The sequence below is a fragment of the Alosa sapidissima genome, chromosome 20, assembly GCF_018492685.1.
Source record: "Alosa sapidissima isolate fAloSap1 chromosome 20, fAloSap1.pri, whole genome shotgun sequence".
In the NCBI taxonomy this organism is placed as follows: Eukaryota; Metazoa; Chordata; class Actinopteri; order Clupeiformes; family Clupeidae; genus Alosa; species Alosa sapidissima.
This window is the reverse complement of record NC_055976.1, coordinates 12232124-12245993: the sequence shown is the minus strand read 5'-3', so window position 1 is coordinate 12245993 and position 13870 is coordinate 12232124. Positions and strand designations below refer to the sequence as shown.

The 13870-nt window shown below is 43.8% G+C and overlaps 1 long non-coding RNA gene across 1 annotated transcript in view; it reads left to right on the top strand.

Moving 5' to 3' along the window:
• The first annotated feature begins 1565 nt into the window (after nucleotides 1-1565).
• LOC121694839 overlaps nucleotides 1566-13870 on the top strand; it is a 21780-nt gene continuing 9475 nt past the window's right edge. Inside the window, exons 1-2 of the long non-coding RNA XR_006025899.1 lie at nucleotides 1566-1576; nucleotides 2318-2324. This is a non-coding gene — a long non-coding RNA (uncharacterized LOC121694839). The remainder of the gene's footprint in view (nucleotides 1577-2317; nucleotides 2325-13870) is intronic.

Genomic DNA, 13870 nt, shown 5'->3' with positions numbered 1-13870 from the left:
TTCGATAACGTTGCTCCCAGCTAAGCACTGACGTTAACGTTACATTTGCTAACGTTAACCAGATAAAGTAGCCTACAGATCATATTGTACGGATACTATCTGGCTCTTGATTAAATACACCTGTGAAAAGGGACCTGATGAAAGCCATACTGTTTGGAAACGGACCATATGACCAAAGTATTGTTAAAACACACTACAGAAGTTGAGGTATAACGTTTGTGTTGTCAGCATAGGTTACAGAGTATGATGACAGACCTAGCAAGCTGTATAAGCTATAGTGTAGTTGGTTATAGGCTACTTAATATCAGAATGGTCCATCCTTAAGACTCAGTTTATGATTATCAACAGCAACAACACACCATTTGCCTACAAAGTATTCTAAGCTGTTTACTTTTAACTGTTCGGCTATCAGCTATCCTTAAACTGAAATGAATAAAACACAAAATGTTGCTTTGTTTGAAATGAAATACTTTGATGCTTTGTTTGAAATGCTAGTATAGTTAACTACCATTACAGATGTATGGTGCAACAACCTCACTTACATATCTAAGTTGTATTGAACAATTGTACACATTCCATTCCATGTTTTTAGTATGACTCTTAACTTGTTTGCTTTTGTCTTTTAGGTTCCAGACCAGACCAGACCAGTGTGGTGGTGATTGTGTATTACAGTACATTACGTGTACCTGTCTGTGTGCACATCCTGCCAACCATATGTCGCTGACATTAACACTTACATTCATTCCTAAAACATGTGACCATATCTCAACATATCTGCACATACCTTTGAACTATACTGAGACATAGATCTGAGATCTACACTGAGACATTCTGAGTATTATATTGTTGCAGGAGGACTATGCCGACAACTATATGAAGCATGCATACTCTACATTTGAATCATACCTGTGCTGTGACATCTGTGAAACTTAGCTGTGCTGTTAGACAGTGCTGTGCTGTGTGAAAATTAAGATTCGGACCTAAGTTCTGTCTAAAACTGATCATCTGAAGGCCTGAATCTTGTTCTTCAGTTTATATCACCATCACATGTGACCTGTTACAATTAACTGAGACCTCTAGCTCTTGCTGCCAGTTCAGAATTACCACTGATAAATAGAACTGTCTTAGGATAATATGATTGGCATTATCAAGTTCTATAAGAATGCAGATTCAGTAGACATCTGTTTTTTCCCTAATCATTATTGGGTACTGGTTTCAACAAGTGTGATTTTTTTTTAACTTTGAGCTTACATTGGTTGTTAAGTGTTCATTAGTGTATTCTGAGTATCATTCTGCTGTATTAAAACAAAGAATGTTGATCAATATTGAATTAACAATTTATTTTTACTGACTGTCATATAGCCTACTCTAAGCTAACATCTAACCAAGTAAGTGGTTTTCAAGAATACTGTAAGTCTATGTAATCTGAATAATTATATTGTAAGTAATATAATGTTATAAACAGCAGCTTTTTTTGCTTTTACATGCAATGGTAATTCCCTGGAATTACATTTTCTGGTTTATTTATTATGACCGCCGCGCAGCAAAGCGGCGGTCATATAGGTTTAGTCAGATTGTTTTTTTTTTGTTTTTTTTTGTTTTTCTTTCTTTTTCGCATGCCCAAATTTCCGTCAATGATTCCCGGGACACTGAAAGACCGGGGTACACGAAACTTGGTGGGCATGTAACCCCACATGGATAGCATGGAACCATCGTTTTTCGTTTTGATCTGTAGCCCCCCCCCGCTGGACTGGACCCCTCGAAAGGAGGGTAGGGCAGACACAGTTTTCTGTGAATATCTCGAAAACCGTAGGGCCTAGGAGGTCCACCTTTTTTATGTATGTTGGTCTTAAGGGGGCATGTCAACCCATCCCATTACCACTTATTTCATGTATAGCGCCACCTAGTTAAAAATTAAAAAGCAAAACATTTGGTGTTTTCATCACAATATCTCTGGCTGACAAGGTCAAAACTGCACGAAATTAAAAGTGTAGGATCATTATGACACCCTCCGAATGCATGCCAAGTTTTGTGTACTTTCGTTCATGGTGGGCCTTACAATAAAATAATTTATGTGTACATTTAGTGACGTACACCAACAAGGATTCCCGGGACACTGAAAGACCGGGGTACACAAACTTGGTGGGCATGTACCCCCACATGGATAGCATGGAACCATCGTTTTTCGTTTTGATCTGTAGCCCCCCCGCTGGACTGGACCCCTTGAAAGGAGGGTAGGGCAGACACAGTTTTCTGTGAATATCTTGAGAACTGTAGGGCCTAGGATGACCATTTTTTTCCGTATGTTTGCCTCCAGGGGTCATGTTAACCCATTTCATGTGCACACATGTGCACAAACAGATACACACACACACACACACACACACACATACATTCATAGTAATCATACGTATGACACATACTCACACAGTAGACATATGTATGCTTGCATGCACAGGCACATACGCAGGCACACGCACAAACACGCGCACACACACACACACACACACACACACCCACACACATAACATATGCACAAACAATCAAGAATTTCTCAGAATTATAAACAGGCAAGATGGAAATGGGGTTGTATAAAATGAATTTTACATGTGACATCTATGAACTAATCATGTTTTGGTACTTGTTATCTAGCAGATACCAGTGAGAATTGAGTGTGGATAATGCAATTTAGTGAGACAGTTAGAATCATATAGGCCTTTCAGCATGATTTCTTTTTGTGGAAAAAATGTGCTGGACTGGGCGGCGGTCATATATTGTACCGCTCTGCACGGAAGGTTTCAGAGGGGTCCATCATAGATCATGTTGATTTGCTTTTAACTTGTATCATGTTTGCATCATCAGCATTATTTTAATGTTGTAAAAGTCTGCTAAATATCATAACCATAACCATAATTATAATGCTAACAACAGTCAAGGGTGCTGCTAAAAAACAGACACAGAATGGTCTTTTGAGAAATGCATTCAACAACCTTTCAAGGCCATGCTTCGGAAATATAGTCCTTAAAAAATAGTTCACGCTTATAAAAGAACATTTTCATTTTCTTCAACTCCTGAATTTCAATTTGAAATACAAACTTAAGCATCTCTAGACCACAAATCAACCTTGATTGTCCTTCAACCACTGATGATGCCATCCCATCCCAACAAGAACAGAGGTCTTGATGGCAGGCCTTGGCACTAATAAGCTTGTGAAGCTAATTCCTTGGCGTGACTTTGCCCGGAGAATATCCTCTGTTTTAAAACACAGCCATGCTTCAGAGCCGCTTAAGCTGGTGAACAACACAAACTTGACAAGCAAAAACCATCTAAGTGCTACAAATGTCATGAGCTGAATCGCAAATGACCCCACAGCTAATTGTGACCGGCTAGTGAAGGCTATTTGTGTGTGTGTGTGTGTGTGTGTGAGAGAGAGAGAGAGAGAGAGAGAGAGAGTAAGTGCGTAGGAGTCCTTGTTCAAGTATGTGTGTGTGGACAACTTTTCTGACTTCCCCGTAATGAATGAGTATTCTCAGTGACAGGCCCCCCTTCCACACACTGTCTTTCTGTCCGCTGGCTCCGAGAGCTGTTTGTTGGAATTGCTGTCACACTCGTTTATTCTATTGCACTCTGTCTTTCTCTCTCTCCTGCTTGCCCTCCTCTCTCCCTCCCTCTCTCTCTCTCTATTCCTCTCTCCCTCTCTCCCTCTCTTAGCTGTGTAAAACTCTTATTTGTCTGTCTGCTGACACTAATTGGCGAATCGCTTCAGGCCTCCCTCGAGCTTCAGTTTGCAGGGCAGAGGTTTGAGTAGAGGCATCTTAAGAAAGTAGAGAGGGAACGGCAGCAGTGGAAAGAGAAGGGGAGAGAGAGAGATGGAGAAAGAAAGGCAGAATGAAAATGAAAAGAGAGAGAGAATGAAAGGATGAGCTGAGAGGGGAGGCTTATGAACTGAGCAGTGAAGAGAATATGCTGAAGAGCAAGCCTGTGTGTGTGTATGTGTGTGCAGGCATGCATTAGTGTGAGTTATTTTCAGAATGAACATTATGTAAATGCTGGTAGTGTCTATGCCTAATTTATGATGGGGAATGAGTTTGAAGCGTGGTGTATGTAGGGCGACATCACTTCTAGATGACCTCACATCTTCTGGCCACCAGAGCTACAGCGCTGGAGATTGCAGGCGGCAGGCCCTATTAATCGAGCCGCCACTAAACCTCCGCACAGGCCGAGCACACACACTCTCGTCTTGTCTCATAGGCACTGAGTCACTGCACCTGAGAGGCTTTCAAGCGAGGGGGATCCACGCGTGCCAAAACAGTAGCCACACATTGGATAATCCGATTTCACACCGAGATCACAATTCAAGTCACCGAAACACCCTACAGTCTTCGACTTAATAAGACCAAGGTCAAGTGAATGCACAAATACACATGCCCTCTCTCTCTGCTCTCTCTCTCTGCTCTCTCTCTCTCTCTTGTCAGCCCACGACTCCTCTCTTTCCTTGCTCCTGTCCCCCTGAAGGTGTCTTGCTCCTTAGTAGAGGGCTAATTTAAAAAGGCTCTAATCAATATGCTCACAACTTATTTAACTAATGAGATCTGCTGTGCTAGCCGGTGGGGAAGACATTTGGAGGGCCCTGCAATTTTTTCCCCCTTGTCTTAACCACTGCTGCATTCCCTATCCCCAGATAGAAGCTGTGGATGGGAAAGGATTTATTCCTTACACACACATGTGAATGAGAGCACATACTGTGGCCTATTTGTTAGTGTGCTGTAGGTCATGTTTTGATCGTGAGTCTCCATGGGAAGTGTTTAACTAGTGAATTAAATATTTTTACTTTGCTATAGGACGCGCACAATACCTGTTTTTGTGGTTTCAAGGGGTTATCTTTTGCACCATCAAAACATTATCTCTCTCAAATACTGTGTGTGTGTGTGTGTGTGTGTGTGTGTGTGTGTGTGAGTGAGTGAGAATATCTTTAGAGGTTCCAAGGTAACATACCAATGCTTTTAATTAAACACATTATTTTGGGGAATAAATGCCTCTTATTGACTGAGCGTCTGCTTCTTCAGCTGTATTAGGTCACATTTCAGGTATGGTTTTTCGAGTGTGTACAGGTGCCAGGTGTACAGGTGCCTCGGCGAGAAGGCACGTCTGCTCTTTGAAGTGTGTTTAAAGCAGATGGCATCTTCCCATTCACACAGACGCCTGCCATGACACTTGCCGCTGTGCCACCACGTTGTGGAGGACCGACCGATGAAACACTGACCTGGCATGCCAGCATATAGAGCAGGAGAGGCAGAGAGAGAGAGAGAGAGGGAGGGAAAGATAGAGAGAGAAAGCGATAAGGAAGGAGATCACCAGATAAAAAGTTGCAGAGAAAGTGTGATAATAAAGCACCAGAGTAGGAAAAAAATATATATGGTGCTCGACACAAAAGCTGATAACTGAAAATACTGTTGACTGAAACGATGCTGTGTAGAGAGAGAGAGAGAGAGAGAGAGAGAGAGAGAGAGAGGGGAAAAGTGCTGACCACAAGACATGGCTTCTCAGAGCAGACGTCGGCACTTTCGGCCCTGCTATGGATCTGACTCACTGGGCACCCAGAAAAAGTTTCCATCCCCACTGGTGACTGTCCGCAAAAAAAAAAAAAAAGACAAAACAAAGAAAAGGAAAAGTTGTGTTCGTGCTATTCCCCCGCACCACAGGGAAACCGTTGCAGACTCCGAAACTGAGGAATAGATTCCATTATGGGTGATTTAGCAAAACAAAGCCAAAGCGTACGCCGAAATTGATTGGATGTATGTGGCGTGGGCTTTTTCAAGGAGAGGCGGAATGGCTCCATTTTCTCTCGCCGTGGCAGGGGATGGCTGGCAGGGAAGGGATTGATTTCAAATAAGAAACCACACCACCTTGAAAAAAAAAAAACAGAATAGACCTGTTAGTGTTAAATTGTCAGAGAATGACAACTGAGCGTAGAGGAAGGGGGAATTAGGACATGTGGATACCTGCTTGCCCAGCGCCACCCGGGACTTGTGTGCGCTGCCATCACAGCATCCATCCACAACGATGGATGTTTAGAGAGTCAGATAGAGATGGGGGTTGTGTGTGTGGGTGGGGGGTAAAAAGTGAGGGATGATGGAGAGGAGGAGATGGAGGAGAGGAGAGGGGGAGACTGGGGAGGAGAGGGGGAGAGTGAAGACAAGAGAAAACAGAACGCTGGGGGGTGATCCAGGTGAAAGTCTTCATCTGGGTAGAAAATGAAAAATTAGCCCCCGCTGGGGCTCATAATTACCGGAGTTCCTCCAATCACACACTCCCAGGGAGCCACCAATTCTGACAAAGAGGAATAATATCCAAAAAAGAGTTTCTCCTCGTTAATCAGAAACTAGGAATGACTGTTGCAAATCAAAACTTTAAACAAGTGATCACTTGTTACTGTTGGTGGTGATTCCGTGATTTCACTTTATTCAGAGCAGAGACAAAACAAATGGCAGACACACCAAGTAATACAAGCTCAGTGATGCCTGCAGAAGAGCTGAACTAAATGGGAAAGAACTATATGGAGAAGAGACAGTAGAAATAACATAAGTTTACATCGACTAATTCGTCACTGCTTTTGCTTCCTGGCTCTTTAATAGGGCCTCTACACCCATGCAACATTCAGCTTAATTAGTCAGTTACTCACTGTCTCTCTCTCTCTCTCTCTCTCTCTCTCTTTGTGTCTGTCTTTCTCTGTCTTCCCAAATGAAGCTGCAGTATAAACCATGGACTGTACTGCTTTGTGGTCAAATTCAACACCCATGTCACGTACATTATCTGGTTTTCTGAAATATTCATGAAAAAGCTGTAACTTTGCCTCCACTTAACTGCCCAGGGTTTGCATTAATTAAAACTGTCTTGACTACGCGATTGCAAATGAAGAGCTGTTCAGGCCACATTTAGCCTCACAACTGACATTCCCACTTTGCATGCTTCAAAAAGAGCAAAGAATTCTTCAAAAAACAGGTTGTGTGATAGTGACACACCAACAGGCATGCCAACAAAATTGGACACTCTGAAAATAGTCTTACATTGATGGCCTTAAATTCATAAGCTTGTTACTAGCGTCATTTCCATGAGTCCCAATCTGAATGTGACCTTCTGTTGAAACTGTTCTTTCAAATATCACCTGGGCATGTCTAATCTCTAGCCCGCCACATGTGTTGTATTGTTGCCCGAGGCTAGTGAGGAAAGCACAGATCTTCAAATCCACAGTATCAAATGTAGGCATCTGCTCTGTTTAAAACCATGTCACGCTGTGTCCAGTGTTTTCTATTCACCTTGACTGAATGCCACCCCCCCTCCACCTCAACTCGCGTTCCCTCCACTAAACCTTCCACCCGTACCCCTACAAGACACACACAGACCCCCTGACAAGCATCTGTACCATGGGGAGTGCTAGCTTACAGCTTACCGAGCTCAGAGAAGCCGCCTATTACCGTGACTACTAGGCTAACTCTTCAAAGCGCCTTTGGCTTGTTAGAGCCCACTATGGATGCCATGAATAAAATAAATAAATGACCTTTAAAAAATGTGTCCGGCCATGCTGAATTCTACTGTCTGACACTTATCTAACAATGTACAGGCAGCTGGAGCTTTGAAGGATTAAAATATATTTATTTATTTATTTATTTATTTATGTATTTACACACACACACACACACACACGAGCCTCCTCTGTCATTTGGAGATCTCAGTCTCTTGGACTGTTGAATTTCATTGTCAGTGACTCTTGGTGGTTGGAGGATGTCAGCCAATCATTTAAGCCCATGCATTTTTTGCAAATGAAATGAATCAGTTGCAAAGGATTCATCTGCTATAAGAATAAACATGGCAGGAAACGAAAAGTAAGTACCAATTTAATATAAATATACTATTAAATTTGTTTTCTGTTTTATGCTAAAAAGGGAGCCTGGTTTGTATGTTTACATGGTGGTAATGGTATCGCACAGTGAGTCTCGATGGGGGGGGGGGGGTGGGGGGGGTGGGGGGGGGGGGGGGGGGGGTGCTAGTGAAAGATAACTAACGATGTGCAATTATCACATATTTACCCACAACAACCCTAGGTGGGGCTAGATCAAAGAGGCCATGGAGCAACAGAGACCCCTCACTGTGTCCCTGCATCATGTCTCCTATCATTTGTTGGCCTGGTGGACACATGTGCCAGGTCCAGCAGAGTGTGTGTGCGTGTGTGTGTGTGTGTGCGCGTATTTGAGTGTGTGTGTGTGTGTGTGCGTGTGCGTATATAAGTGTTTGTGTGCGTGTGCGTATATGAGTGTGTGTGTGTGTGCGTGTGCGTATATGAGTGTGTGTGTGTGTTTGTGGGTTGTTGGAGTTGTGGCTGTAGTCTTCTCTACTTGCTGATGGGGATGGATCATAGCCTCACCAGGCTTTACGAGCAGATGCTTTTAAGCTGCAGCTGTTTGATGCCACTCATTAGAGCTAAAAGGTCCCCGAAAAGAAAACATACACACTATCAGATGCCATAATTGCCATTGATGCATTTTAGTTGATCAACACATACACACACACAGACACTTCAAAACACAAAAGACACAAAGAAGCTTTAGGGATGGGATTAGCAGTTACTGCTTTCATGGAGAGGCTATACCGCTAATTATGCTGCTAGCAGCTAAGTTCCATTTTACAAGCAAATACAGAGAACACCCTGTTGTATCCCCTGAACATACCCTTTTAGCATCAATGTTCATTTTAAGAAAACTGTCAAGTTTATTGCGCTAGCCTCCCCTGTAAAGATAAGACAGGTGTTCGCTGGGAGTTTGCTTTGCGTCCAGTCGTTGATGCGCTGTGGTTATTGACAGAGGAGCTGGCATTTGAATAGTTTTAGCTTCTTATTAGAGCACAAGCAAACGGCAAGACTTCGCAACTGACTAAAAGGTTAATCCGTTTAGAAGTGGATTTTGTGTGTTTTAGTCTCTGTGCACATGTGTGAGTGTGTGTATGTGTATGTGTATGTGTGTCTGTGTATGTGTGTGTGTGTGTGTAAGGTGTGTTTGTGTGTGAGGTGTGTGTGTGAGTGCCCGTGTTTAGCGTCTTCAGGGAACTGATGTTGCAAAAGAGGTTCCCGTTGTCGTGGCGACTTGCAGCTAAAGCCAGGGATGTGTAAGGGAGGATTAAGGCACCAAATTGACGATTAAGAAATGGGTGCAGCAGGATGACTTATAAATAAAAAAAACAGCTAAGTTCAAGTCAAATGTCAAATGTCACCACTTCTAACATGTGGTGTGTCTAAACTCACATACACTGTAACACAGCTTACGTAGCTCCACAGAGAGGATTTGGGTTCAAGCGCATGTGCATGAGTGTTACATCTTTGAAAACCTCAAGCACTTCAACCTCATATCTTCTTTTGGTTTCTGAGAGTGGAGAAGGAGAAGCAGACAGACAAGACATGCTTTTTTCTCACAAACCATCACAAGAGACTGCATATCACCATGTCAGCTTTTGTTGCGAGCTATTAAAACAACATCTGTGACCAATAATAATGCAGTACGCTCTAACTTTAAAAGAGCTTCACTGTGTGGATTGCAATTTATTTTGCTGCTTGTTTGTGCGATAGTGTCAGTCAGGCCTTTTACTATCAACTAAATAAATGACCTGTGCATTGTTCAGAGGTGGTTACGAGCCCTACCGCCACCCGACACCGTGAAGGGGACGACGTGAGGCTCCGATCGCACTCGCATATTCACTGCAGCAACCCAGCGGAATCGCACATACCCACGTCGCCGGCGATGCCACTCTTATCTCTTTCTCCCTCGTCTTTTGTCTCCCGTTAAATGGCATTTTATCACACTGCCGGGACCGGACACCCTTCACATAGAGCCTGAATGAGCCTCCATTCAGCAGAAAAAAGCTAGCTTATTATTCCAACCTCCACTGTGGTTGTCAGAGAGAGAGAGACAGAGAGACCGGGAGAGAGATGATGGTGAATGTTAACGTGTGGCAAGTCAATTTTGATTTCATAAAAAGACGTCGTCCGTCTTTGATAGTGCTTTGAACCAATTTACATTTGATTGAAAACGTGTGTTGAAAATGTGTGTCTGTGCCAGGGCCTTTTCTCATCACATGCAATTTATAGTTCCATGGCTGATCCCGAACACCAGGGGCACAGACAATGACTGCCGTGTCTTTAGGAAGACACTGTTTGACTTCTTCTTTTAGCTAAGCAGCTAACAATGTGCTCCGGGCTGAAAGAATATACCCCAACATACCCACCATAGCGCGTACTGATGGGCATGAGTTCACCTTCCACCCTGACTATAATTGTAATCCTTCTTTTCCTTGCAATTACTTTTCAAACGCAAGTCATTTCTATGGAAATCTACAATCGGAGCAACATGCTATTTTTTGATAATGTTTGAAACACAATGCATGTACAATTTGCTCCCCCCTCTACATATGTCTCTGAGTTTTTATACTGCATGAAGCTGTCATTGACAGAATATCCAAAGAATCACTGACAGTGGAATTGGTTAACATGGTGCCCTGTAACATGTAATTTTGTGCTCCTCCAATTACAATGCATTCCTGTGATCTTGCGCTCTCTTTCTCTCTCACACACACACACACACTTTGCGTTATTGAGGTCGGCGGCAAACATTATAAAAAGCACCCAAAGCAATTACCTGTTTCACCCACGTCAAAGAACCGCCCCTACAGAATTGGTGAATATAAAATATAGACTTAATTAACAGTTAATTAAACCAAACTTTTCACATTTAATTGACTTGTACTCTATATTAGTTTTCAATTTGGCAGATTGAGTGCTGATGAGTATGAGCAGGGCACACTGACCTAAGAGCAGTCTTATGACATCAGCGCTCTGTGTGTGTGTGTGTGTGTGTGTGTGTGTGTGTGTGTGTGTGTGTGTGTGTGATGACTCAGTTTCCCCTTCGATCCAGTGCCCCCTCACTGTGTGTGACAGAAGAGGACCTGTCTCCATCCTCTTAGCTCCACCCATCTGTCTCTTTCCTCCATCTCTCTCTCTCTCTCTCTCTCTCTCTCTCTCTCTCTCTGTCATCTTCCACTCCCTATTCCTCTTCCTCTCACCCAATCTTACCATCTCTCTCTCTCACACTCTGATTTTATTCTGTATCTCTTTTCCTTTTGGCATTTCCACTCATTCTCTCTCTCTCTTTCTCTTTCACCTTCTTTTCCTCATCACCCATTCTATCCTGCTCTCCTCCATTCATCCATCCCCCTCTCCATCTCCCATCACTGTCCATTTCTATTCCAGTCACCCTCCATCTTTGCTACTCCTCCTTGGAACATTCCAGATTTAATTACATAAAAAAAATATTATTGCCAGTGGACTTTGCTCCGGGTTGGCGTTTATCACGTCCCCCTGTTGCCACGGCGTTCACTCCCCCCTGGGGAAATCATGCTAGTAGGCAGAAGCTAATCCAATAGTCAATACACATAATAACCCTCGTAATGAATAAATGGACTTTAACAAATATGGCCATGAGCTTAGCAGGACCTGATCTGGTTTAAACACATGACCATGGCTTAATTTTTCACTTTCCACTATAACTTACTTCTCTCTCTCTCTCTCTCCCTATCTCTCTCTCTCTCTCTCTCTCTCTCTCTCTCTCTCTCTCTCTCTCTCTCTCTCTCTCTCTCTCTCTCCCTATCTCTCTCACTCTCTCTCTCTCTCTCTCTCTCTCTCTCTCTCTCTCTCCCTCGCTCTCTGCTTGTAATCAATGTTTAGACGTTGTTGGTTCTTTAGCAGACTTTTCCCTGCTTGCTTTTAATGTAAAAAGTTGATCTTTTTCAAGATGGAGTGGAGGGGGCTGGGGGTTGAGCGGGTGGTAGTGAGGGGGGCGGGGGGTTGTTCGCCATCGAGTCCCATGATCAGAGCTCCCGTTGCCGCGGGAACCTGTAGATTACAGGTGACACGATAGCCTGGCTTTGCTCTCTGCCTCACTCTTGATCACGGCTGAAAATCAATGCAGCCGGCGTGCACATGCCACCCAGCACGGTGCAGTCGCTCGCTTCTAATCATCTCACATGAGAGTCTGTGACAGAAAAGGACCAGTCCTCCACCCCCTCCTCCTCCACCACCTCCCATGCTCTCCATCCAGCCTTTCTCCATCTCTCCATCTCTCTCTCGCGTGCTCGCATGCTCTTGTTTCTCTCCATCTCTCTCCTTTTTCTCTGTCTCCACATGAAACACTCGTTTCTCGCTGCTCCCTTGCTATTTGCCTAATGATCTTTGATGGTCGGTGCTACCCTCTCGCTGGCCCTCGTTTGAGGTGACGTGTGTGTGTGTGTGTGTGTGTGTGTGTGTGTGTGTGTGTGTGTGTGTGTGTGTGGTGCAGGTGTAATTTGAGTGGCTTTCTCAGAGGGGGAGAATGGAGCACCGAAGCCTGTGTTCACATCGAGAGAGGGGGGCAGACCCAATTGCGCCTTCAACACAAAGGCAAATCAAAAGGCAACTCAATCCAATTCCAGCTCGTTTAAAGAGTGACATGTGCCTGTGACTGATTCAGTCTTTATGAGCACCAGCATGTGCATTTGTATTGAAGTTTGCATGTGTCTACGTACTCGAGTGTGTGTGTGTGTGTGTTCGTGTGTGTGTGTGTGTGTCTCAGCTCAGCTTCTGCCATATCTACTCCTCTTCCTATTCATTTTCAACCTTTTTTTTTATTTGTGTATTCTACACACAGTGTCTTTTGATATGCTTGTTATGATTGGGTGTTTCTCTGTGACAAGAATCCTGTTGTGTTTTCTAAGACAACCCTATTTATAGTGCACTGATTGGGAACAGGTGTGAAGCTGTTGTCCAAATACAGTACAAATGAATGACAAGAAAATAGTGTTTGCTGCAAAACAGCATTCGTCCTGAATTTGAACCTACCTGAAATTAAACAATGCACCAGGGCTCACGCAGCACATTGTTATCGTCTCCATAGCAACCGCGGCCCGCCATTATTCTGAACAATTTCGACGAACCTGTTTCCATGATTTTCGGCAAAACAGCCTGGCACCTAAATGAATTGTGCCTCTATCGAACCACACCGCTCTTCGGCCAGTTACCCCAATAGGCTTTGACTACACAGGCCGTCATCTATCCAGGTGTGTGCGAAAAATCGTCAAACAAAAGCAAATGCATGGTTGAGACAGCCCACTCTGTTGGGTTGTGCAGTGCATGTAAACATGGTCATGGCGTGAGGACGGCCAATTTCACCTGTACTCCAAAGGCTTCTCCGCATGCAAGCGTTTGCGAGCGCTTGAGCACTTTGGTCAGGAGATGGAACAACAAACAAATGGGCGCCACAAGCGCCGGACGACATGCTGGACGTCCCACGGGGAGTGTTTGAGCAGATCAACAGTGACGTCTGTCACATTCTCACAGAGGGCATCGGACAGAGTGTGAGGGTGACACGCGCACGGAGTCCAGTTGACAGACAGAAGGACACACACATGCACACACACACACACACAGAGAATACATGCAAACATGCATGAAGCTTCCAGGGAGAGTAAGATTCAAGGAGAAAGATATACACACTCTTTCATACCCTATGTACAGAGGTTTACAACACAAGGTCAGTGAAGCGCACACAACCACAAGGCATAAAAAAGACACATTGAACTGCAGTCATAATTAATTCAATGCACACACATGAATCACAGGCCAAGGAATCGAACCACGGACATTTTGGAACTCTGACTAACTGTGAGTTCTTGGAACTAATGTGACTTTTTCTGGCAGTATTTTTAGCTCCAGTGGCACGCTTGTGTGAAATGTCTGGACATTTCCAGGCTAATGCATGTTTTGAAAAAAAAAATCTGTCACATTATGATATTT